At 44.2% G+C, this 27,418-nt stretch overlaps 1 long non-coding RNA gene across 1 annotated transcript in view; it reads left to right on the top strand.

Moving 5' to 3' along the window:
* The window catches only part of LOC310698342, a 55,830-nt gene that overhangs the window by 2,416 nt on the left and 25,996 nt on the right, over positions 1-27,418 (top strand). Inside the window, exon 2 of the long non-coding RNA XR_014521414.1 lies at positions 8,560-8,655. This is a non-coding gene — a long non-coding RNA (uncharacterized lncRNA). The remainder of the gene's footprint in view (positions 1-8,559; positions 8,656-27,418) is intronic.

The following is a 27,418-nucleotide window of genomic DNA, read 5'->3' as shown; positions in this document are numbered from 1 at the left end:
GTTTGCCCACCCTGACTTTAGACCTCCAGTAGCATGGTTCCAAGCAGCAGCAGGAGGAGGAAACTGACCTTGCAGGACTCAAAAACTTCTCCAAAGCAGCACTAAGGAATATTTTGCAAGGAAGAAATAGTGGACAGGAATACTGTGTAGTGGGGAAAGGCTCCGGGGTGGGGTGTGATCTGCAGGTGGGGGAGGGCTAAGTAGGCAAAAGATCACTAATAACCACCAGTACAACCAGGGAAATTTCATCGCTTGATATGTTCCATGTTGCAGACCAACCATATTCATGGCCCTCTGTCCTGCCTGGTCTCACACATTTTATTAAGCAAGTGTTCCTGGAAGTGTGGCAAAAAAAACAACCCTGTCCATCCCACCGCATAATGAAGGAAAAGCTGAAAGGCACAAGTGTATACTGTAAAGACAGCATCTTGTTTTAATACCTACTAATTAAAAACCATGATGCCCTTGGGGGTCTTCCATTAGTTTTTTGATCAGGCATAATGGGATTAGTAGTAAACTAGGAGCCTGCAAAAAGCATTTCCAGTTTATTCCCTTTGTGCCTCACTAAAGGGATTGAGCATAGCAGGGCAGGAACCAAGGAAGGATGTACAGCAGCAGATTTACATAAAGGCTGCATTCACACTATGTACTTAAAGCACATTTAAAACATTCTACCTCTCTTCCTCCCCCCCAAAAAAGAATCCTAGAAAGAGTTGTTTGTGTAGGGTGCTGAGACCTGTGAGCTCTGAACTATTGTTCACAGGATTCTTGGGGGTCATAGAATCATAATTATAGAGTTGGAAGGGACCTCAAGGGTCATCTAGTCCAACCCCCTGCAATGCAGGAATATTAGCTAAAGCATCCATAACAAATGGCCATCCAACCACTTCCTTTGTTATACTAAGAACCCTACATATTTGACTCACTAAGAAGCTGGCCTGGCTTCTTCAACAATTGAATCCTCCATTAGATTTTTAACCCTTGTCAAGTTCAGGACCTCAAGAATTATAAGGGACTCAGACATCATGCAGTCTAACCCCCCAAACTTACAACAAAACAGACAAACAAATGTTTCCACCTCCCTGTAATGAATGCATTGCCAACTAAATACAGTGGTACCTCGGGTTACATACACTTCGGGTTACAGACTCCACTAACCCAGAAATAGTGCATTGGGTTAAGAACTTTGCTCCAGGATGAGAACAGAAATCTAGCTCTGGCAGTGCGGCAGCAGCAGGAGGCCCCATTAGCTAAAGTGGTACCTCAGGTTAAGAACAATTTCAGGTTAAGAACGGATCTCTGGAATGAATTAAGTACTTAACCTGAGGTTCCACTGTATCTCGCATGTGCCCTTGTTTTAAGAGAATCAGCTATGACCGAGGAGCCCAACTCCTGGAGAGTTAACTCATAGGTGTGGCCTGGCTGAAGGACTTTAATTTCTACTCTGTGCAGGTTCCGAGGCCTCATCAATAATAAAGTGCAATTCACTGTTAACTAAGCTTGTGTTACGTTCATACATAAATAGCAGAAAGTGCCCCCCGCCCCAGTAGTCATTTTTATCTGCTCTCAGAAGGTGGGATATTAGCAGCCCAGTAGAGGGCATTCTCTGGCAGCTCTATGGATGTATAAATCCCTCCCCAAAGAGCTGAATCTGGCACCTGCATTTTATAGTTTTTGTGGTATGCTGAAGACACAGATCTTTAACCTGTCTTTGTCAGCATAGATTTGTGTTTTCACGACCCATCCTGTGACTGCAATTTGTTTTAACTGTTTTTAATACAGTGGTGCCTCGCAAGACAAAAAGAATCCGTTCTGTGATTCTCTTCGTCTAGCGGTTTTTTCGTCTTGCGAAGCAAGCCCATTGACGGATTAGCGGATTAGCGCTATTAGCGGCTTTTAGCAGCTTATCTGCTGATCGGATCAGCTGATAAGCAGCTTAGCGGCTTAGAAAAAGGAGGGGAAAAGGAAAAAAAAACCCAGCAGGAACTCGCAAGGCATTGTCGTCTTGCGAAGCAAGCCCATAGGAGATTCGTTTTGCGAAGCACCTCCAAAACGGAAAACCCTTTCGTCTAGCGGGTTTTCCGTCTTGCGAGGCATTCATCTTGCGGGGCACCACTGTTTTGAATTTTAGCAAGACAAACAAGCCATCCCTTCCCTTGTCTGGCTCTTTTAAATTTGTTTGTAAATTCAGATCGAGACCTGAATAACAAGGAATGGTATGGCATCTTTTGACAGGGGCCCAGGCCACAACTGCCAAGTTCTGGAAGGCTTTTGATCTCAATAATCTTGATTTTTGCTATTCCAAGGCTTGGCCCTTCTTGAAAAGATCTTGCATAAGCAAAAGTGCCCAGGGGCATAAGTGTTCAAGATCCCTTCTTTGCCATTTGATCTCATTTTATTTTTTTATATACAAACACAGCGACTCAGGAATGTCAGGTACCACAGATCTATACAAGTGTCCTAATTTATTACAGCCCAGTGTTGTTTATTGCTTTGAAATGGACTGAGACCATAGAACCCTTTGGTAATTACAGACAACACATCATTTCCCTCTCAGTATGCTTTATTATTAGCTTAGTAAATCACAGCTGCATTCTACATTTCTTTATTGACAATTGTGACAACTAATCTTTGTTTTTAAAAACCAATCTTTTTTTTTTTTTTTCTGTACAGTCATACCTCGGGTTAAATATGCTTCAGGTCGAGCATTTTCAGGTTATTCTCCGCGGCGACCCGGAAGTAATGGAACGCATTACTTCCGGGTTTCGCTGCATGCGCAGACACTCAAAATGATGTCATGCGCGGAAGCGGCGAATCGCAGCACGCACAGATACAGGTTGTGTTCGCTTCAGGATGCGAACGGGGCTCCAGAACAGATCCCATTCGCATCCAGAGGTACCACTGTATTTGCCTCTTGTTGTTAATGAAAATACTTTGAACTAAGATTGAATTTTGAATTGTCATAACCCACCCTGGGTAGGCTGGTGAAGGTGTGGTGACATATTTTATCACCATCCCTGACTTTTTCCTTTACAAAGGTAAAAGTCATTTCTGTTCCTCCTCCCCACTTTTGCTTCAGGCCCCAACCATTGCTGCCAAGTGGCCCTTAGATGGTTGTGCCATGCAGCTTGCAGACTGAAAAAAGTTTCCCACTTGTGTTCTAACTGGAGAGGCAAGGAATTGAACCTAGAACTTTTCACATGCAAAGCATGTACATTAACACTGTCCCCCTCCCCCGACCCTTTCACCAGAAAACCACATAATTTCTTTCACAGTACTAGCAATCCAGGGGATGCAGAACTCTGAGAGACTTTCATGCCACTCTGCTGCAGAGGGATCTTTGCTCTGCTGGCAGCAATTGTTTATGATCCTTTTGGTCAGAGAGGGCTTCATGACTTCAACCTGTTATTGTGCACGTTTCGAAAGCAGGAACACTTGATCACCAGTGTCGTGTCAGAGAGTGTCCCAAAAGGTGGGTTCAGAAGATAGGTAAAGGTACCCCTGCCCGTACGGGCCAGTCTTGACAGACTCTAGGGTTGTGCACTCATCTCACTCTAGAGGCCGGGAGCCAGCGCTGTCCGCAGACACTTCCGGGTCACGTGGAGAGCGTGACGAAGCTGCTCTGGCGAGCCGGCACCAGAGCAGCACACGGAACGCCGTTTACCTTCCCGCTATAAAGCGGTGCCTATTTATCTGCTTGCACTTAAGGGTGCTTTCGAACTGCTAGGTGGGCAGGAGCTGGGATCGAACGACGGGAGCTCACCCCACCGCGGGGATTCAAACTGCCGACCATGTGATCGGCAAGTCCTAGGCGCTGAGGTTTTACCCACAGCGCCACCCGCGTCCCGGGGTTTAGAAGATAGTTCAGTACAATTAAATTAAATTTGTCTTTAAATCTGATTTAGGCAGGCACGGCTCTGTGAGAGAGATTACAGCTAATGTTTATTTGCCAGCCAGGGAAAGTTTTTTGTTTTTTTTTACAAGCCCAAGAGGCTGCAAAATTGAAAAATGCCTCCTAACAAATTAATTAGTCTGTAAGCATCCTTCAGCTTTTTGTAGGTAGCACATTAGACATGTGGGGAGGACAAAGGAGGAGGCTCCTCTGTAGCAGAATCCCTTTTTCCTTCTGACTCTTTGGAGACAATGACAGCAGCACACAGGTTTCTTGGGGATGAATGTCGTTTGCTGCCAGCATTGGCCAAGGCCAATTAAGGATGATCAAAAGCTCCTTCCTAAAAATTCTAGCCTCCAGCTTGTTCATAATCAAATTAAACCATAAAAACTGCATTTAGCAGTCGATTTTCTGGTCCTTTGAGGTGCTGCTGCTGGAGTTGGGCAGATGTAATGTTCTCAGTCCCTTCACCCTGGGTCAGAGATTGGGACTGCAATCTCTACATGGTGGCAAACCATGAGCTCCTTGGAGAAAAGGTGGTGTGTAAATGCAAATGATGATGATTATTATTTGTGTGCATAAAGCTTATGCAGAGTATGCCTGGTTTTATTGATCACGTGTTCCGATTTGTCAGGAGGTTATATAACAGTGAGCATTCAGCCTGATTTGTTTGTGCTGTGTTTATACATTTTCCTGTTATTCATTCATCCAGTGACTCCAAGGTTGCAGGTTCGATCCCTATTTGGGACAGCTACATATTCCTGCATTGGAGGGGGTTGGATTAGATAATCCTCTGGGTCCCTTCCAACTCTACAATTCTCTGATTCTATCATCCACACTTTCAGAGCATTTCCCTGTCACTTTCCTAACTACAATTAGTCATGGTTTTTAAAAAGTGAATTTGTTGTGTTAGGATGACAGAGAACTTTAATACATTTTAATTACACAAATCAAAATCTTCAGTATTCCCTTGAATCCCCCCTGCAAAATATTGACAGCTGACCTTAAATACAGAGAGTAAAGCCAATAGAGCAAGTCCTATTAGTGGGACTTACCGTATTTTTCGCTCTATAAGGCGCACCTGACCATAAGTCTCCTAGTTTTAGAGGAGGAGAACAAGAAAAAAAAATCCTCTCCCTCTCTGTGCAGCACTTCTCCAGCAAAGCAAGAGGAGAAATGGAAGGGGCTCCATTTCTCCTCCTGCTTCACTGAAGGGGCGCTGCGCAGAGAGAGAGGCTCCTGCTGCGCTCAGGAGGCTTCGGGCGGCTATCCCTGAAGCCAGGAGAGCAAGAGGGATCGGTGCGCACCGATCCCTCTTGCTCTCCTGGCTCCAGCGAAAGCTGCACAGCCTGCATTCGCTCCATAAGACGCACACACATTTCCCCTTCGTTTTTAGGAGGGGAAAAGTGCGTCTTATAGAGCGAAAAATACGGTAATTCTCAGGAAACATGCAGGAGTTTGTGCTGGGCAAGTATGTTGGCCATATGTCTCTCTTTGCATTGGGCAAACCTATCTTTGAAGGCATCCTACTTTTCAGAATGAAAAGAAATCCCAACATTCCTGACCATTAGCCATGCTGGCTAGGGCTGATGGGAATTGTAGCCCAACAGTGTCTTAGGGTCATCAGCATGGTACAGACAATACTGGGCAAGGTGGATCAATGGCTTGACTCAGAAGCTTCCTATGTCCCTGTGCACATTTGACAATCTGCCCAATGAGACGTTTTCAAGCATTATACCACCACATGGAGCCTCTACCACATAACAAAAACAAGAGCTTTGTGGCATCTTAAACATATCTTAACATAAACATTATGGCATAAGCCTGCATATGACAAAGTGAACTAGCCCTGTAGAAGCTTGTGTCATAACAAAATTTCTTAGCCGTTGTTCTCTGTTGTTTATTCTGCAACCCACTCACATAGCCTGCCTCTTTGGAATTCGTTATGCAGACACATTTCCAGTATGGCTGTCATTGTGTTTGAATTGTAGCATTGTAGTCCATTCTGTTGTTCTTGAGTTACACAAAATGCAGCCATCCTCCCATCTGATTGAAATGCCAGGCCCTTCGCTGAATGATGATTTAATAAGTTCCATGAGCAATCCTGGCCGTCACAGCAAATTTCAGCAATGGAGTGGTGTGAATCAGCAATGGAGAAGCAAAACACACCAAAGAGCTTTCATTTCCAGGCCGGGTTCTCAGCCTTAGTTGCTGGAAAGATCTTTCTTTTTCCTCCCACAATTTCTCCTTTCTGAACAAGCTCAACATTTATTGGCTATGTGGATGCAAAGTGAGCTAACTAATAGGTTAACACCCTTCAGTTAAGAAGAAACACTCAATAGTGCTTGTTTTTTGTTTTTTAAAAAAGACAAATAAAAATTCCAGATTTTATTTTTTAATTTAAAAACAAGCACTTACAAAAACTGTGAGTAGCAGGCAATTGCCTCATTTGGATGTAGCAGTAAATTATGATTTGGCATTAAATAGGTTTGCGATATTTTGAAGAGCAAAAAGGGGACACATTTTCTGTGATACATTTGTAGGTGGGCTGGGGGGGAATAGTAGTAATAAGATAAAAGGTGTATTGAAATATTTAATAATGGTAATAAAAATGAAAATGATTGTAAAAAATGAAAATGGAGAGTGATAAATAAGAGATGTCAGTTAAAGTGGAGTAGAAAGAGAAGGGGAGATATAGTTAAAAGAAGAAGAGGATTCCGCCGCCCCCCCCCCAAGAAATGGAAGAAAAGAGGGGAAATTATTAAAAATACAAAAACAAAGCAACAATAGGGAGAATCATTTTAAATATATATATATATATATATAAGGATGGGGATGGTTACTGCTGCCTCCAGAAGTTGGAGCCATTACTGAGGCAGCATCCTTGAGGGCTCAGACCTTCCCCATGGGTGCTGGCATATTCGGTCTCCTCTGCACTCGTCCACTAAAATGTAATAATAATAATAATAATAATAATAATAATAATAATAGACCAAACCAAGCAACTGAAGGCAAAACAAAACAAATTACTGATGGGGGCGGGGTCTGATCTGTAGTAGCAGGCAGCTGTGGTCCTGGGGGAAGCAGTGCCAGGAGCCACTGCGCTCTCTCCCCAGAACCTCGACGGTCTCATTTTGCGGCCTCAACTTTCTTGTGGCAGGTTGGCTCTCTCCAGCAGCACAACCATTATGTCCCTCACACACCTTCACAGATTACTGGGCTTGGAGCATGTTGGGGATTCGTGCTCCACAGTGCCACGCAGGAGCACCCTAGGGATGTGGCTAGGGCTTCCCTGCATACCCAAGCCCCACTAGAGCAAGCCGGTTCCCAGCCAGGAAAGCCCTTTCCCCTGTGCTGCTCCTGCTCCTCCATGCCCTGGTGCCAGTCATGCTTCTCTGGCTGCTTCTGTTCGTCCTGCTTGGTCTGGGCCAGGCACCGTGGCCGGGAGGTGTCTCAATAGCCTGGGGAGCCTTGGCAATGCGCAGTGGTAGCAGCCATTTGGAGGAGGAGGAGAGGCCACAGGTGCAGGTCTAGGAAGGAGACCCGTGGTGCCCATACAGTGGTACCTCGGGTTACAGACGCTTCAGGTTACAGACTCCACTAACCCAGAAATAGTACCTCAGGTTAAGAACTTTGCTTCAGGATGAGAACAGAAATCACGCAGCAGCAGCAGGCCCCATTAGCTAAAGTGGTGCTTAAGGTTAAGAACAGTTTCAGGTTCAGAACAAATTAAGTTCTTAACCCGAGGTACCACTGTATAAGGTGCTGAGCAAAGACCCCAATGATGAAGGTGGTGCAGAGCGGGAACCCTGCTTCTGCAGCCCTGTGCACTGTGCAGCTGCAAAGCACACCTCTTACCTGGGTGCGCCCTGCTGGCCATTGTGCTCCTCAAAGGCAGCATCCTTCTGGAGTGGGGCTGGCCTCCCCTGCTGGCAAAGGGAGAAGAAGACAATGAGGGCCATAAGGCTCCTGCCTCCGCTGCTGAATTTGGCCCACTACCAAACCAAAAAACCCCAGACATTTTGCCAAGTTTTAAAAATCCTCCTGGACCCAAATTTTACTCCAGTGAAAACCTGACTTATGGCAATTATATGACTAGGCCACATGCTCCTCCTTTCTACTCTCTTCCCTTGAAGGAGGGCTCCAATGCGTTGGGGAGGTCTATGCTGTAGTTGAGGCAACCTGACAGTGAGGGTCCTGGAGATGATCCAAGCATGGGGTTTTCCCCTCAACCCACTCTCCAACTCATCCATCTCTGTAACAACAGCCGTGACCTCTGCCACCCTCGCCTCCCTCTCTACAACTGCTGGAGCATTCTTTGACACTTCCATGGTGCCTCATGTACCAGCTTCCACAGCACAGTCAGACACTAGGAGGAGTCCTATCCAGAGGGGGGTGCCCTGTCCAGCATTCAGGGGGCAGAGACCCCCTCCCATCTAGATGCAAGAGGCTCCTATACCAAGCAAAGTGAGGGATTGCGGAAATGCTTGCTGGGCTAAGTTGAGTCCGCCCTGTTCCTTTATATAGGATAGCAAGGGTATGTGTCATTGTCGGATCAACGTCTAAGCCTTTAGAGCTAATTCACTTGCCTTTGTGTAGCTGAAGCTTGGATTAATTATGTGCATTCCCTGTTGTGCCTTAACCAGCGATTTGCATATGTATTGTAGGAATCTGGATATTAAAGCCTTTGAAAAGAATCCTCCTTCAAGCTCTTGTTCTTCAGCAACTGGGAGCCAGGTGTCAGAGGCAGTTGCCAGGGTCAGGTAAGTAATAACTCACAAGGTGCCAGTGAAGTTAACTCTTTATTCAAAGAAACAAAACAGCTCAAGCCTAATGAGCCTAGTAACTTTCCACAGTGAGGCAGTTACAAGGACTGAAGGTCCCCACCTTCCCACAGTTCCCTAAATCTCCTTCCTGGATCCTTCTCAAGCAACCTGAGTCTCCTTCTTCTTGCCTCTGTTTCATCTGTTCTCTTCATTCCTCTTCATGCTCTGGGAGACCAGTATGGTTGCAGCTGTAGGGGGGGACCCTCTGGCTTCTTCAACAGCTTACCTGATCTCTGCCTTGTGCCCCCTCCCTCCTCTAGCCTCCGCATCTGCCTCTGCTTTTAGATTGCTCTGCCCCAGTCTCTTCCTGTTCACTAAGCCCTGTTGCCTTTTTAGCTTTTGACACATCCTCCCAATCTTCTCCCTCTGACCACTCATTGTCATCCCACCAGTAATCCCCTGGCTTCCTCCCTTGTGGGTTACCAAGCTGGTGCCTCCCACCATGCTTCTGCATCCAGCCAGTCCATGGCCCTAGGATAGTAGCCTTCGTCCCACTTCATGTTTTAAGCCATCCCCAATTCCCAAAGTGGCAAAAAGCTCTAGGTGCCACATTGCACTGCGCTTTAGAGTTGTAGTGTCATCATGCATTTTATTTTGTTTATTTGTTTTTATGAACAAAATTTGTACACTGCTGAATTGTAACTAAAACCCATAACCTACGTGCATGTGTCCAAGATATAACGGGAGTAAAGGTCCTAAAAAGTGTGGGCAAGGCACAAGAGTGCATGGTTTGCCTCCCCATGACCAGGAGGGGCTAAAAGAGGCAAGTGTAATGGCAACTTCCATGTAGGAGAAGTCTCAAGTGGCATGCGCCCATTCCGTCAAAGGTACATAAGCATAGGGGTCACAGTCCTACTGTTGCTTCAACTGCTCTGTGAGGACACAAACCAGGGAGAGTTAATGCCTGCTACGTAGTTCCTAGAAGTGTGTGGCAGTGTGTATTCAGTGCTTAGGAGCTGCTGTGTGTGCTTTCGTCAACAAGAATAACTATCTGTCTGGATGTGAGCAGGACACTCCACTGCCCCTTGGGGAAACATAAACACCACCAACAAAAACATTTCAATAAACCATTATGCTATCCTGGGAGATATATGTTTATCACTCCTTTTAATAGCGAACTCAGCTGCTGAGTGCTGACATTATAGCCATAACGCTGTTCTGCCACCTCTGCATTTCATCTCTCTGCAGCAAGTTGGCAATGCCAGTGGCAATGTGAAAAGCCTGACAGCAGAGGGCCTGTGTGGCCCACGTAAACATCACATAAGGGATTGGGGAAATGATTTTTCCGGAATGGAATGTCATTAAATTTGCCATCATTACTGACTGGGTCAGTATATAGCACAGTGGCAGGAACAGCTGGGGGTGTTTCTCCATAGAGCAGCTCTCTTTCAATCAAAGCCCGGCGTGCAGCAGTGGCTCGAACCTTTTGGTGTACTTAAATTGATTTTCAAAAAGAATATCATGCATCTTGTTACAACAGCACAGTGTTACTTCAATATAGACTTAACAAAAGTCACTTCCACTGACACAGTATTAATCATAGCAGTTCTTTCTACTCATAACCGCAAAGATTATTGATCTAAATATGCCTGTTTATCTCAGAAACCAAGAACAAGCAAGCAACGGCACTCTTACTACACAAACACCTGTGATTCATATTCAGTAACAGTGGTGGGACAAAGGGCCTCCCAAGTACTTCACAGCAGGGACAGTGATCTCATCTCCTGGCAGGCTATCTGCAACCCTCTGTGTGCTAAATAGATAGGTTTTTCTCAGAGAGAAATTTACAAAATAAGCTAACCAGAGGAAGAGGTACATTACATGAGCATGCGTGGCCAATGTTTAGAACTGCCATGGTTCATTTTGAAAAATAATAAAGTCTCTTTCTTGTTACTAACCAAAATGTCATAAAGTAGTGAGCAAGCTTTTGAGTCCACAAGAATTCTTCATAGGGTCAGATGTTGGATAAAGCTGAGTGGCAGCTATTTAAGTCATCACGTTTACACTGGCCAACAAACTTACTTACTTACTTACTTACTTACTTCTTTATTTATTTATTTTATTTGTGTCCCGCCCTTATGCCGTAGATTTCAGGGCAGATCACAACATAAAAGTACAAGATAAAAACACAAAAATCATAATAAAACCAGAAAAAAATGCCTACAAACCAATAGCCCCCTCCCCACACTCATCAGAAGGGGCACTGCTATGGGGACTGCTATGAAGAGTGCCTGTGCTTTAGAATTTACCACTTTGTTGCAAAGTAACATATTAAAATGGTGTGTGTTGGTTTTACTGACCATTAATTTCTATTTCTTTTTGGATAATTCTATATTCTGCTATTTTTGATTTTGTTAAATGTTATTGGGCATGTGCTTTTAGAATTATTTAGATTCATTGTTGCTTTATTGTTTGGCTTTAAGCTTTGCATATTTTATATTTGTTATATATTTTCAGTTCTGTAAATCACCCTGGATGATGATGATGATGATCACCGTATTTTTCGCTCTATAGGACGCACTTTTTCACCTCCAAAAATTAAGGGGAAATGTGTGTGCGTCCTATGGAGCGAATGCAGGCTCCTTGGGTTCAGCGATAGCAACGCGAAGCCTCCGAAGTGCAGAGGGAGCGCTCCCTCCGCGCTCCAGAGGCTTTGCGTTGCTTTCACTGAAGCCTGGAGAGCGAGAGGGGTCAGTGCGCACCTCTCACTCTCCAGGCTTCAGTGATAGCTGCCTGAAGCTTTTGGAGCACAGCGGGAACATGGAGGTGGTGGGGACTTAGTAGCTTCATGGGCACCAGGGGAAGACGTGAGGACAACATTACACCAACAATTGTCATGCTGGTGACTGCTGATGTAGATTCTTCTCCCTTCCCTTTTTTAAAAAACCTAAAAATTCATTCAGTTGAGTAGCAACTGTTTGTACAATTTACTCACTAGAGCTTTCTGGATCTTGATATTACTCCCCCTATTAGCAAAACAGGAGTCCTACATGCAGGCATGCTGAAGTGGAAGGGGAAAAGAGCTAAGATGGGTTGTGAGTCTTGTAAACTGTAGAGACTACAACTGTTTGAAAAAAAGACCAGGTTTTGTTGTCATTTAAAAAAGAGAACAAGGCCACACTCCATACCTAAACAAAACTCCACAGGGATAAAGGACTGCAGATGTGCTCTGTCATCATGGTGAATGTTGGCAGCAAAGAGTATCACACAGGTGCACATCCATATCCTTTGGGAGTTGGCAGTTAGACTGGAGAGATGCCAGCCCCCTTCTGCCAGCTTCCGTTCAGCCTTAAGTCCAAGGGTGGAGGGAGTATATGCACCCTTAGAAATGCCTGCCTTGACTCAGTTCTTCTTCCATATGATTCTCTAAGCTGAAAGTCTGCTTCCTTCCCTATAGACCAGTGGTGGCGAACTCAGAGCCCTCTCTGTGGGCACACACGCCATCGCCAAAGCAGGGCTGTTACTGGGGGTTGGCAAAGTGGCCGGCCGCTTCCCCCCCATGCCGCTGCATGCGGGAAACGCTCCCTAGAGTGTGCGCTGCCCACAGCATCGTCGGGGGGAGTTGCGCACCCACCAACCAGCTGGCATGGGTATCTGGGTGAGAGAGAGAGAGCGCGCACACAAAGGGACACACGTGCAACTCGCTCGCCACACCTCCTGATCTGGGCTGGGAGGGAGGAGCGCCGCCCCTGGTCTAGGCGGACGGCATTCTCCGTTTCCTTGGGGCTCCTAAAAGATCGAGCAAGAGATTCTCTGTGGCGATAGTGCAGGTGATTGGTGGCTGTGTCAAGGGCTGTTTTCAATTAGCTGCCATTGTGGCAATTGGGCGGTTGATTTGCGGCTTTTGGCAGCGAGTGTAGAGATGACTGGTGTCTTCCGCAACTTGTGCGATTGTAAGCATCTGTGCGGCTGGTGAGCAATTTTCAGCAACCCCCCCAAAAAGCTTAACAACTTTGGGAAATCGCCCCCCCCCAACAGCTGAACAACTCTGGGCAATCCCCCCCACTCAAAAGCTCTTAGTACATCAGTGGCCAAAATTGTAGAATCTTCTGGAAAAAGTGTATTTCCAAGGTTTGATGGCTCATAACTACTTTTTTTGGAGTAATACCCGTGCTTTTTTTCTGTGGGGACGCAGGGAGATGCATACCCTAAACATTTTGTGAATTTAACGGGAGAAGAAATTCACTGTATTTATTTCCCCCGATGGTGATTTTCTTGAGTCAAAATGAGAGTATTCCTAAACATTTTTTAAAGAAAAAAAGCACTGAGTTATACCATAAAATTATATATCAATGGAACGGGTTACATTAACCCTAATGTATGAGTTGTCTTTTTCTAAACTAAAACCTCAGTATTCAGGTTAAATTGCCATGTTGGTACTTTGTGATAAATAAATGGGTTTTGGGTTGCAGTTTCAGCACTTGGTCTCTAAAAGGTTCGCCACCAGTGCTATAGACCCTCTCAGGTGCTGAGATCAGCAGAGGGGGCCCTCTTGTTAGTTCCTCCACTCTCAAAGTCTGGGAGGCAGGTAGAAACCCAGGAAAACATTTTCTCTGTGGCATCCCTTAAGCAATGGAACTCCCCACTTTCAGAGAATGCTGAAGATTTACCTCTTTACCCTGAGTATATTGTATATAGTGCATATTCCATTAACACAATAACTGGTTTCCTCTTAGAGATTCTACCCTCATCTACACAGGACCACAGGTTTGGAAGGGATGCATGGACACCATCCAGACTGACCCCCCCCCAAAAAAAACCCTTATAACACTGGAACACTGCTCATGCACCTGCGTGGAAGTTTTGGATTTCGGCAAGTCCCTGCTGAGGCACTCAGAAAACCTGGCAGTGCCACTCAGGGCATGGGATGTGGATATCTGTGAGCAGCAAGAAAGTTCTTCAACAATGTAGTAGATTTTGTTCTCACCCTAATCCTTCATGGTTTAGTCTACTCTGTGCTATAGAAGTGAAGGGGAAGGCAGAGGCATTTAAAAGGGCAACCATACAATGGCTTTCATTCAGATGCTGAGAGAGTTAACTCTGCCCCTTAAGCAGTTAATGCTTAAACCATTTTAATGCTATACTAATTGTTTCACATCAGAGGGTAAGACATAAATTATAACCCATTGGGCTTTAATTGCATGTTCTTACATTGTTGCTAATTATCCTTTATTCCTGAAAAAGAGAGCTTTAGAATGTTTAATTTTGGATTCCAAGAAATAAAAGGTACTTCCAAAGAGGTTATTCTTATCAGATGTGTGCTGCATCTACATTTGAATATTTTCAGGAAATTTCAGTCCATTCTCAAACTAGGACTTTGCTTGCCTTGACCTCAGTGCTGAATTTTTCAAAATATACGGTGTTAAGAGTTTGCAATGAAACTATATTCAACGTGTAGAATCCTTTTCTTGTCCTGTGATCCTAGCTGTTTGTATGTGGAGATGGCTTCAGATACTCAGTGCTGCAGAGCATACTCTTAGAAATGCTCTTCACATTTCCCACTCCAGGGACAAATGTAACTTCTGCATGGTCTGAAGGCAAAGCAATCTCACATTTTGGAAGGTGGATGGTATGGAGCTTTGCAGGGCATCCATGTACAACACAATGTGTAGTCTGGAACAGAGGAGATGGAAACTGTTAATCCTTCAAAGGTCCTAAGGAGTCTTATCTGGTCATTGCCAGCTCAGCCTCTTCCAGGTAGTCTCTGGATCAGGGGTAGGCAACCTAAGGCCCGGTGTCCGGATGCGGCCCAATTGCCTTCTCAATCCAGCCTGTGGACGGTCCGGGAATCAGCGTGTTTTTACATGAGTAGAATGTGTCCTTTTATTTAAAATGCATCTCTGGGTTATTTGTGGGGCATAGGAATTCATTCATATTTTTTTTCAAAATATAGTCCAGCCCACCACATGGTCTGAGGGACAGTGGACCAGCCCACGGCTGAAAAAGGTTGCCGACCCCTGCTCTGGATCATTGTTTGCTGCCGGATCTTCTGAGTAGACCCTTCCTCCTAAGTAGACCCTTGGTGATCTAGTGTAGAGTGAGCTGAATCAACTTTCAAAAATGAAGGGTGCTAAAAAGGTATAATGTGACTTGGGAATTCAAAGATATTTTGGTTAAATTAATATTATTTAGTTTTGCTTGGTAAGTAACATTTGTGTAAAATTGCATAGAAAGCATTAAAAATGATTGCCAGGTACTTGCTATTATTAGTAGCATTAGCATTAACATCTGACATTTTCAGAAGCTAAGATTTAAATTATTTGGTTTTCTGAAAGCAATTTATGTGCTTCTTAATCCAAATGTTGTCCAGTCACAAAAATAACAGCGCGGCTGATGGTCAGGGATGATGGGAGCTGTAGTCTAACAACTCCTGGAGGGGCCACAGGTTCGCTATCATTGATACAGGCAACATGCACAACTTGTGATACATTTGGGACAGAAGGAAAACAACAAATCAATTCTAATAGAAGGGGATAAAAGCTCACATATTAACACCCCCCTTCAAATAAGCATCCCCAGAAATATGCCAAACAACTCATGGTAAAAACTGTCAAAAGGCAGTAAGTTGAGCTGCAAAGGTCTGACAGCAGTGCTCTCTCCCCCCCCCTTTCTTTTTTCTTTTTTCTTATGGTGAAAGAGCCTCTTTCTCCAATGAAAGGAACATAATCACTCTTCAAGGGTGAGGCATTTAATTTATTCCACAGGGATTCGTTTCAATCCTTTTCGAAAGCTAATCTCTGCTTTGAATTCCTGGTGTTTGCCATTGAGGAAGGGCACACGTAAGAGCCTGCTCAAACCTCCCTTCCCCTTTAAAGCCATGTCTGAAAAAGATTATTTTCCTCCTGCAGCTCCATTTTCGATTTGGTCTGAGTCAAATCGCTGGATGACCCTGGGAATAGCTGGCTTCACTGACAGAGCTTTTCCTGAGTCTGCTGACATCCTTTCTGATGTGGTAAATAAGTCACAGGAACCATAAAAACCAAGGGCTTGGTTTTTTGTTTTGTTTTTCTGCTTTAACACATGGGCCACATTTAGAGTTCATCTCATCCAGGGGAATATTTAAGCTTAGAACACGGACAAGACACCTTTTTTAAAAATCCACCCTGATCTGCCCCTGGGATATCCCATTTGCCCTCCCCATCATTGAGGCAAGAACAGTGGAGGGGCAACAGTGGCTCCTACACTTGTTGGGAGGGGGCTTCAGATGGTGGACTACTCTCTCTGCCCACAGACTTCAAAATCCTATGTCCTCTGGGGTGCCCTTCTAGGATTGCACTCAAAGCATGCATAGAATACTTTATTATTTCAGGACGGCACATATTCACAAGAACATTAAAAGAGTTCTACTGGATCAGGCCACAGACCCATTTACTCCAGCTTCCTTTTCTCACAGTGGCCAACCAGATGTCTATGGAAAGCCCTGAGGCTGGCTTGAGTGCAACAGTACTCTCCCCGTGTGTGATTCCTAGCAACTGGTATTCACTGGTTTCCAATAGTAGAGGTAGAACGTAACCGCCATGGCTAGTAGCCATTGATAGCCTCATCCTCCATGAATTTACCTAATCCTCTTTTAAAGCTATCCATGTTGGTGGCCATTCCCAACTATGAATTCCTTAGTTTAAATATGTGTGTTATGTGGTGAAGTACTTTCGTTTTGTCCTGGTTCTTCCAACATTCAGCTTTGTGAAATGGCTCAAAGTTCGAGATTTATGGAAGAAAAACTATCCACTTTCTCTAAACCATGCATTTATTTCCCTTTATCATGCTCCACCCCTTATTTGCCTTTTTTTCTCTCCACCACCACTATTTTCCAATATAACAAAACTGCAACAATAAGAACTGAGTCTAAATGCATGATACAATTACCACTGGGTGCATTACATTAACCGTGCAATATTATTTCAGACACACTCTTTGTTTTTTTTAAAAAATAACACTCCAATTAATAACAAATCAAATCTTGCCACACATAATACAAATAATAAAGCCAATTATACATTCCAAATTACCGTATTTTTCGCTCTATAACACGCACCCGACCATAACACGCACATAGTTTTTAGAGGAGGAAAATCCGTAGGCATGCCACCCGTAGGCATTCCCTCCATAACACGCACAGACATTTCCCCTTACTTTCTAGGAGGAAAAAAGTGAGTGTTATGGTGCAAAAAATACGGTATATAATTTAAAGGGACTTCCCGTGTTCTGGCTGGTCAGGAGAAAATCTCATAATCATAAAGTATCATAAATCCAATATCCGATCTTATCCTTTATCTTATCATAACAGTCACTGGTATGCGACTTTCAATTGTATTTAACAAATCCATATGTATATTAGCATGCAAGAGGAATTTTATTTATTCTTCCTGTTGTTTTCATCAGATGTTTTTGGTGCAGTCCCCCTCAGAGGTCCCTTTTCATTCCATGATCTTATCTTCCAGGACTCTGAGCTGTCTTCCAGCTTTCCTTTATCTATCAAAATTTAAAATACAACAATCCTTCAAATCTTTTAATGAACTGGTGTTTTTCAAATCCGAATAAGGGTCTTCCATAGGGGGCAATGCCATAAGGTATATTTCACAGTTAGTAATTGTTTGGTTCCTCTAAAATCCAAGCTTTGCTCCCCCCGGGCCCTAGGGGAAGCTTGCAAAGATCAAAGATTCACCTTCACTTTGATATTAATCCATATACGACAAGAATCCATGCAAGCAAATGTAGTTTCTTATGTGAAATATTCCCCAGTTGTAATCCATCGGTTGTGTTCAACCCCTGTAGAGAGGCCCTTTCTTTTTCTAATGCATCACCATTTACGCCATTTTATCGTTCCAAGCCGAAAGTATATCTACTCATGTTTTTGTACAAAGTCCTTTCATATCTTGCCAGTTCCAATTAGAGCCCTCCACAGAGGGCCACACCATAAAGCATCAAATTCTCAAGTTTTTGTACAGTTCCTCTTGCATTCCGTTTAGTTAATTAAATCTTTCTTAGTGAGGCTTGCCAAGTCATGAAGTAATAAGTATAGAAAAGAAACAGATGCTCACCTCACATAAATCGTAGCAAAATGACGAAAATCCTTTCCAGATCAGAACCTTAACACTTCTTTCCATAGCACGCCTGTTTCAGGGTCCGAATTCAAATATTTTTTAAGGAACAGGAATACTCTCTCTCATGGTGCCAGCAATGGAGAGTTTCCAATTTGTGCAGTGCTAAACACCCAGCATCCCTGCCCCTGCATTCCATTGTAGTGAGCAGCAGATGAGAAGTCCCCCCTGCCCTGGGGGGTTGCCAGGGATAATTACCCCCATATTATTCCTAATAAATTGCATGACTGGAGTCCGGTGCTATGGGAAAGCTGCCAAACGCCATGGCGATCGCACCAGAAGCCATTTCAGATACACTCTTAAGCACATTAGTAGTTAATATAGCTCCTGCACTGATGGGTTTGGGTTGTCAGTGAGAGAATTTTTATTTCCATCCCTTACATATGAGAAAAAGAAAAACCAGGTTTCATCCAAAGTGTTTCTCTTTGCAATACCTTTTATCATCCTTCTGTGTCTATTGAGGTGTTCAGAGATAACCACAACCCACTCATTGCTTTACCATATTTCTAGTGGCTGTTCAGCCTCGGATTTCCAAAAACGTGCCAGCAGGTGGCTGTCATCAGGGGGAAAATGAGTCTATGCCAGGTATTGAAATCTGGGTTTTTATTTAGTGAAAGTAGGACTAGTGCTAGAGATAAGTTGCAGGCCCTCCAAGTGTCCCTATTTTCCAGGGACATCTCTGATTTAGAGAAGCTGTCTGGGTTTCTGATTTGATCCCGAAATGTCCCACTTTTCCGTAGGATGCCGCCATTTTCATTGGAGAAAATAGTAAAATTATCATTATGGAATGGGGCGTCTCTATTTTCCTTGGATAAATGTTGGAGGGTATGAAGTTTTTAGTGATCTTGGAAATGGTGTCAGAAACAGTGGTCCAAAACATTCACAACTTTGTAAACAGATAAACAACTACACAACTTTCTAAAGACATCTAAAGGCAGCCCTGTATAGTTTTTAATGGTTTAATGGTTGATATTTCATTGTATTTTTATATTATGTTGAAAGCCACCCCAAGTGGCTGGGGCAACCCAGTCAGATGGGTGGGGTATAAGCCGGGCTCCCCCCCCCCCCAGCCAAATGAAATACCGTATTTACTCGAATCTAATGCTCATCTTTTTTGGCCAAATTACATTGGAAAAATTAAGGTGTTCATTAGATGTGATGGCACATTTACATTTGCCAGCAAATGCTTTTTTTGGTTTCAAGGTTCTGAAAATTGAGTTGCGCATTAGATTCGATGGCACGTTAGTCTTGAGTAAATATGGTAGATAAAATCCATTTTCTGCTGCTTCTGCATTAGAAAAGAGAATTCTGGATTGAGTAATTTGTGACTCGGTGGAAAGCATTCAGCTGGTTGACTAGAAAGAATGAGCTTCTTTTGGGTTCTGTAGCATTAGAAGTATCATATGCAAAGGCATCAGATGATGCCTTTAATAGAAGAATCTTCTCACAGTCAATTGCCTGGCACCTTTATCACCACTGCAAATAACAACAGTGACAGGGAGCAGTCGTGACACATGCCTCTAAGAAGGTTGATTAGAGGGGCCTTAAAACCATTAACCACACTGCCTGTTCTGGTTTTCAAGCAGGACAGAATCCATCAAAGGCTGCTGTTGCTGCTGTTGCTGCTGTTTTTGCAGCCATTTTCTTAGTTTTGTTCTTTTCTCCTTTTTTTCCTCCCCCCCCCCACGCCTTCTTCCCTCTTCAGGATCAGTGTCTTCTCCGCTGTCTTCTGCTCCTCTGTGTATTTATCTCCTTTTGGCTGAAGCTGTAACTGGTCCATCTTTGTTTTTATTTTGCTTCAAGGTGGGTGACTGCAGCTTTAGTTATTCCTTCATGTGTTATCAGCAGTTTGAAGAGGTAACCCCATCTATATTTGATTCCAGCTTCTCTGAGTGCAGCAGTGAATTCATGGAACACACATCTGTATTGCAAAGTTACAGGCTGTAGTGGGTCTTCAGGATCTCCAGAAGTCCCTCCCCAACAATGGGAGTCAGTGACTGAAGTGTAGGTGGGTTCCCACAAAGCTAGACACAGTGATAACAGCAAGAACCTTTATTGAGCTAACAGAACTGGACAATAACAGCAAAGCAACTGCTTATGTACATTTCTGAAGGCCTGGGCCACTCCCACTCTCAGTGTGATTGGCTGTCTAAACTCCCAAGCTGCAGATCATAACTTAGAGTTTAAAAACCAATGGCAGTGGCCCAAATCCTGAAATGTTCTGTGATTGGATATTATGTATTGAATTAGAACACGGGGGCTCAGAATCCTTAGTCCAGACTCAAGCTCAGGCAAACACAGACCACTGAATATATAACAATAACCCCCACATCATCAGAGATAACTCTAATGGCTGGCTTCTAAAGGATGCAATGTGAGCTACAAAATGAGCTTTTTTCACTGCCCACACTGTAGGCACAACTATGTGTTCTTAGCAGTTTTCCGTAGGCTTCAGAATGAGACTTGCACCACCTGCACTCCAGTTCTCACCCAGCCTGCTTCATAGTCTGGAGCACCTCAAAGTACCAAAGAGCCTCTCAGGCTCCAAAACACCGGCAAGGATGCCCAGGGCAGGAATGATCATGTCTGTTTCATCTCGCTATTCCACGGCAAGGGCTTCAACAGGATCACCAGTGCAACGAGAAAATCCCTCAGGACATTCAGGGACATATCAGATGACATCAGTCTCCCAGGGCAGGCCATACCTCCCTTCAGAGCGGCACTGCCATTGTTAGTCGAAACTTAACCAGATAATGGTTTGGCCATTGTACTCCTTCTATCTTCAGTAAATCCCTCATATCACTTTGGGCAAAGATCACATCCAGAGTGTGCCCTGCCTCCTGTGTTGGACTGATGGTAATGTGAGAGAGACCTGTGGTTGTCATGGAGGTCATGAAGTCTTGAGCTGGCCCATCAGCAGCCTCCACATGGAGATGGAAGTCACTCAAGATTATCATTTTATGGTCCTCCAACAATATCCCAGAGACTACCTTGGTCAGCCTGGTTAGAGATGCAACAGAGTGATCAATAGACCAGTAGCATCACTGATCTGTCTTCTGGCCCAACACCAGTGAAAGACACTCTAAGACTATCTCAAGGTCAAGAGGCTTCCTGATAAAGGAGATGGTGTCCCTGCAGACAATAGCAACTCCCTTGTTGAATCTCTTTTTGAAAACACTCAAAGTGTTTATTATCTTGTGGTGATTGGAGACAGATACTTATGCCGCCATTTAGCTCCTCAGCTAGCTCATTTGCCTTTTCTTTCTCTTCTAAAAACCTCAGGTGGTATAGCCTGGAGGTAGTTCCAGCCCTTTGTTTTTATGTATCTGAGAAGGAAAGATTAAACAATTTAAAAAGGGATATGGGGACATATTTTTGCATGTTGTGGACAAATCATGGTTATACATCATGTACTCTGGGCCCATCACTAACCTGAGGGTTCTCAGAGCCTTGTAAGGTGGAGAGCTTTAAAAGCTCTTTCTGCAGTAGGTCTTCCCTACTCTTCGTTTATTTATTACTTTCCTCCACCCATGGTAAGCTGTAGTCACGTAAGGATAGTGAGTGTAAGTTGTGGGCCCGCCATATACTCAGGAGAAACTTTATTAAGGACTCCATCACAAGGCATGGTCTCCTCCACTATACAGTGGTGCCCCGCAAGACGAATGCCTCGCAAGACAAAAAAACTCGCTAGACGAAAGAATTTTTTTAAAAAATCTGGATTTGAATTTCTGTGTGCTAGGTGGCTGGGGGAACAGTTGGGGAGGGGTTTGCAAGAATCTGGAAGCTTGTGTGTTTTTTCTGCATTTTTATGATTTTCTGTGACCATTGGGCCACTCTGCTGTTTTTTTAAAAAAATTCTGGATTTGAATTTCTGTGTGCTAGGTGGCTGGGGGAACAGTTGGAGAGGGGTTTGCAAGAATCTGGAAGCATGTGTTGTTTTTCCTGCATTTTTATGATTTTCTGTGACCATTGGGCCACTCTGCTGTTTTTTTTAAAAAAATCTGGATTTGAATTTCTGTGTGGTGGGTGGCTGGGGGAACAGTTGGGGAGGGGTTTACAAGAATCTGGAAGCTTGTGTGTTTTTTTCTGCATTTTTATGATTTTCTGTGACCATTGGGCCACTCTGCTGTTTTTTTTAAAAAATCTGGATTTGAATTTCTGTGTGCTAGGTGGCTGGGGGAACAGTTGGGGAGGGGTTTGCAAGAATCTGGAAGCTTGTGTGTTTTTTTCTGCATTTTTATGATTTTCTGTGACCATTGGGCCACTCTGAGAGCCAGTGTGGTGAGAGCCAGTGTGGTGTAGTGGTTAAGAGCGGTAGTCACGTAATCTGGGTAACCGGGTTCACGTCTCTGCTCCTCCACATGCAGCTGCTGGGTGACCTTGGGCCAGTCACACTTCTTTGAAGTCTCTCAGCCCCACTCACCTCACAGAGTGCTTGTTGTGGGGGAGGAAGGGAAAGGAGATTGTTAGCTGCTTTGAGACTCCTGAAGGGGAGTGAAAGGCGGGATATCAAATCCAAACTCTTCTTCTTCTTCTTCTTCTTCTTCTTCTTCTTCTTCTTCTTCTTCTTCTCTGCTGTTTTTTAAAAAAAATTCTGGATTTGAATTTCTGTGTGCTGGGTGGCTGGGGGAACAGTTGGGGAGGGGTTTGCAAGAATCTGGAAGCTTGTGTGTTTTTTTCTGGCATGGAGAGGCTGCCAGTTCTGATGTTTCTGCGGCTGAAGACTTTGCAGCGGAGTTCCTGGAGGTTGTGAAGACGGAGGGCTACGTTCCACAGCAGGTCTTCAACTGCGACAAGACCAGGCTGTTTTGGAAGAGGATGCCCAAAAGGACTTTCATCACACAGGAGGAGGCCAAGTTGCCTGGCCACAAGCCCATGAAGGACCGTCTGACCCTGCTCTTCTGTGCCAACGCAAGCAGCGACCTGAAGATCAAGCCCCTGCTGGTGTACCACTCGGAGAACCCACGGGCCTTCAAGAAACACAAGGTCAACAAGGAGCGGCTGAGTGTCATGTGGCAATCCAACAGTAAGGCTTGGGTCACACGTGTGCTGTTTGTGGACTGGGTCAATCATGCTTTTGGCCCTGCTGTCAAACAGTACCTGCTGGACAACGACCTGCCGCTGAAGGCTTTGCTTCTGATGGACAATACTCCTGCTCATCCTAAAGGCCTTGTGGAGGACTTGTTGGAGGAGTTCAGCTTCATCAGCATCATGTTCCTGCTGCCTAACACCACACCACTGCTCCAGCCGATGGATCAGCAGCTCATCGCCAATTTCAAAAAACTCTACACCAAGGAGCTTTTCAGGTGATGCTTCGAGGTGGCTGATTGCACCACCATCACCCTGCGGGAATTCTGGAAGGACCACTTCGACATCGTCACCTGCTTGAAGATGATCACCACGGCCTGGAACGGGATCAGCCAGAGAAATTTGAATTGCGCTTGGCGCAGCCTGTGGCCGGACTGTGTGGCACCAAGTGACTCTGATGCACCAGAGTCAACTGTGGTGGAGGACATTGTTGCCTTGGGGAGGACCATGGGCCTGGAGGTCACAGAGGAGGACATCAGCGAGCTGGTGGAGGAGCACGACCGCGAGCTGACTACCCAGGAGCTGGTCGAACTGCAGGCAGAGGCTGCGCAGGAGCAGGCCTCGCTGGAAGAGGAGGAAGCAACTGAGGAACGGCTGTCCTCCAAAGAACTGAGGGACATTTGCCAGAAGTGGAAGGATGTGCAGGCTTTTGCACAGCGGCACCACCCTGACAAGCACGTGGCACATGACCTTGTGAACACTTTTCATACGAGGGTCATGTCACCTTTCAGGGAGGTGCTGAAAAGGCGGATGAAGCAGCAGACCATGGACAGGTTCTTCAGCAAGAAGCAAAGAGTGGAAGAGGAACCTTCTTCGAGTGGTCCCCCAGAGTCTTAGAAAATGTACTGTACACTTTGTTGATTTTTAAATGTTTTTCTGTCATGTTTAGAAACTTAAATTATTGTTCCTTCAGTTTTTGAAATGCTCTTTACAGTATGTGTGACTTTAAAGAGCACTTAATAAACTCTTGTTGTACCAAATTTGGCTTTGTTTGGACTTTTTTTTACCATAGGAACGCATTAATTGATTTTCAATGCATTCCTATGGGAATTCGTGATTCGCAAGACAAAAAATTCGCTAGACGAAAAAACTCGTGGAACGAATTAATTTCGTCTTGTGAGGCACCACTGTACAGTGGTACCTCGGGTTATAAACACTTTGGGTTACAAACACTTCGGCTTACATACTCCGCTAACCTGGAAGCAGTACCTCGGGTTGAGAACCTAGCTCCAGGATGAGAACAGAAATCGCGCACCGGCGGCAGGAGGAGGCCCCATTAGTGAAAGCACGCCTCAGGTTAAGAATGGTTTTGGGTTGAGAATGGACCTCCAGAACGAATTAAGTTCGTAACCAGAGGTACCACTGTACATTGAATAGGATTTGTTCCACTTTCTGATTTTCTTTTAGTCTGTTAAGATTTCACCCTGAGAAGTTAATAACAAATACTTCTTCTTCTTTGGTGATCACTCGTAGCCGAGTAAGATTGTCTTCCATAAACACGTTTTAACAATAAATCCAGAAGTGACTGTGGAGGCCAATTCTGGATCCACATGTCTTTCCATAGTGGGGACATTGGTTTCCAGGCAGGAGTTGATCTCAGTGTGGACTTGCCAAGCGTGCCTTCCTCTTAGGATGTTTCTTCCCTTGTGTCCTGAGTTCGAGTGTCTTCAAAGCCCATGACACCTTTGGTAAAGGCTGTTCTCCAATTGGAGCACTCGCAGGCAAGTGTTTCCCAATTGTTGGTGTTTATACTACATTTTTAAAAAATTGCTTTGAGACAGTCTTTAAACCTCTTTTGTTGACCACCAGCATTAAGCTTTCCATTTTTAAGTTCGGAATAGAGTAGTTGCTTTGGAAGATGATCATCAGGCATCCGCACAACATGACCAGTCCAACGAAGTTGACGTTGAAGAATCATTGCTTCAACACTGGTGATCTTTGCTTCTTCCAGTACACTGGTATTAGTTCACCTGTCTTCCCAAGTGATGTGTAAATTTTTTTGGAAACACTGTTGATGGAATCTTTCGAGGAGCTGGAGATGGCATTTATAAGTGGTCCATGTTTCACAAACATATAGTAAGGTTGGTAGTACAATAGCTTTGTAAACAAGCATTTTGGTTTCCCTGAGAATGTCCTGGTCCTCAAACACTCTGAACTCCAACTGGGAGAAAGCCGCACTCGCAGAGCTCAGGCGATGCTGGATTTTGGCATCAATGTCAGCCCTTGTGGAAAGATAACTGCCAGGTAGGAGAAGTGATCAAAAATTTCCAATGTTACACCGTTGAGTTGGATTTGTGGTGCTGCAGAGGAGTTTTTTGTACTTGTTGGTGCAGCACTTGGGTTTTTTGGATGTTGAGCCATAGGCCAAGCTTTTTGTTACGGTAACCTTACTCTTTGCTTTCAGCCTGCTCAGATTAAAGAGCTTTCCATTTGTTCGATATATGATTTCTACTCCGGTGGGGAGTTTCCCTTTGACAAAGTGTAGGATTATGGCAATGAAAATAATGAATAGAGTTGGGGCAATAACACAACCCTGTTTAATACCTGATCCCACTGTGAATGGTTCACTTTGAGAGCCATTGTTATCTGCAGTTGTTGCTGTCATATTATCATGGAGGAGCCAAATGATGTTCACAAATTTATCTGGGCAGCCAATTTTCAGAAGGACAGTCCACAGGGCATTACGATTTACAGTGTCGAAAGTCTTAGTCAGGTCAATAAACGCCACATACAGGGGCTGGTTTTGCTCTCTGCATTTTTCCTGAAGTTGTCGAGTGGTGAAAATCATGTCCACTGTCCCCCTAGAAGGCTGGAAACCATTTTGGGATTCAGGAAGGGTCACCTCTGATATTGTTAAGAGACGGTTTGCTAAGATCCTTGCAAGAATTTTGCCGGGCGCAGCTAATAGAGAGATGCCTTGATAGTTTTCTGCAATCTGTCACCCTTCTGTCACCTTTTTTTAAAGACATTGATAATTTTCTGTCACCTTTTTTAAAAGACATTGATAATTTTGGCATTCCTGAAGTCTGCTGGGATCTCTTCTCTTTCCCAGATTTTTTCAATGAGTTTGTGAAGTTGTTGTGTAAGTTCAATTCCAACCACTTTGAAGACTTTGGCAGGTATCCCATCTGGTCCACTGACTTTGTTGTTTTTCATTTGGTGAATAGCTGTACACAACTCTCCCAGATTTGGAGATACTGCAAGCTCATCTCTAACTTGTTTTTTGTGGAATTTGTGAGAAGATCTCAGCAGCTACAGGGGAGTTGCGGTTAAGGAGATGTTGGTAATATTCTTTCCAGCGCAGTGCAATAGCTTCTTTATCTTTTAGAAGTGTGGTACTGTCTGCTGAGCATAGAGGGCATACGCCATGATTTATTGGCTCATAGATAGTCTTTGTGACTTTAAAGAAACTCTGTGCATTATGAGTGTCATAAGTGCTAAGTGCTCAATCTCTTGAGCTTTTTTTATCCACCAGGTGCTTTTTACTTCTCTGGTTCTTCTTTGAACCTCAGCCTTAGAGTTGGCAAAGGTTTTTTTCCTAATGGCACAGTTTCTGTCTCTTTGCCAGATCTGAAAGGCCTTCCTTTCCTTGTCAATCATGCATTCAATCTCACTGTCATTCTCATCAAACCAGTCCTGGTGTTTCTTGGTTTGGTATCCAATAGTTTGTTCACAGGCTGCAATAATGGATGTTTTTAGCTTGGTCCAGTGTTCCTTGATGTTATCAGGGAATTCTGAAAGCAGATGGTCCTTAAGAGCTGTTTGGAAGCAATCCAACTTAATGGGATCTTGAAGGGCTTGAGTGTTCATTTTGCACCTTGGTTTCCTTCTTTGAAGCCTGTGTTGAGGTATAATCTTGATAGCCATCATGGAGCATATTAGCCAGTGATGTGTCCAGCAGTCGTCGGCACTCGCCATAGCTCTGGTAAGGAGCACATCACGGTAATCTTTAGCACGGACAATAACATAGTCTAAGAGGTGCCAGTGGTTTGACCGAGGATGCCTCCATGAAGTTTTTAATTTATTTTTCTGTTGAAAGAGTGTGTTGGTAATAACAAGGTTGTGCGCTGCACATATCATCAAAAGTAAGATTCCGTTCTAGTTACTGTTACTAATTCCTTCTTTCCCAGTAGTTCCAGGCCACAGATCAAAATCTCACCCAACTCTTGCATTAAAATCATCCAGGAGGATAATTTTATCTTCTTTAGGCGTCTCTGATAGGACGGTATCCAGCTGAGAGTATTTTTTCCCTGTAATGTCTTCATCGGCATCCAGTGTTGGTGTATAAGCACTGAGAATAGTAGCCTGTTGGTTTTTGGTGAGTTTTATTTGAAGGGTTGAAAGTCGCTCATTAATGCCGGTAGGGACTTCTCACAGGAGCTTCACAAGATCGTTTTTGATAGCGAAGCCTACCCCATGTATTCGATGTTCTTGTTCAGATAGACATATCAATGTTAAAACGTCGCAGCTCTCTTCCAATGATGGCAGTTCTGCGTTCAGGACACTCGTTA

The sequence above is a fragment of the Podarcis liolepis genome, assembly GCF_965112155.1.
Source record: "Podarcis liolepis genome assembly, chromosome: Z".
In the NCBI taxonomy this organism is placed as follows: Eukaryota; Metazoa; Chordata; class Lepidosauria; order Squamata; family Lacertidae; genus Podarcis; species Podarcis liolepis.
The sequence above is the reverse complement of the archived record's forward strand: the minus strand, read 5'-3'. Positions and strand labels throughout refer to the sequence as shown.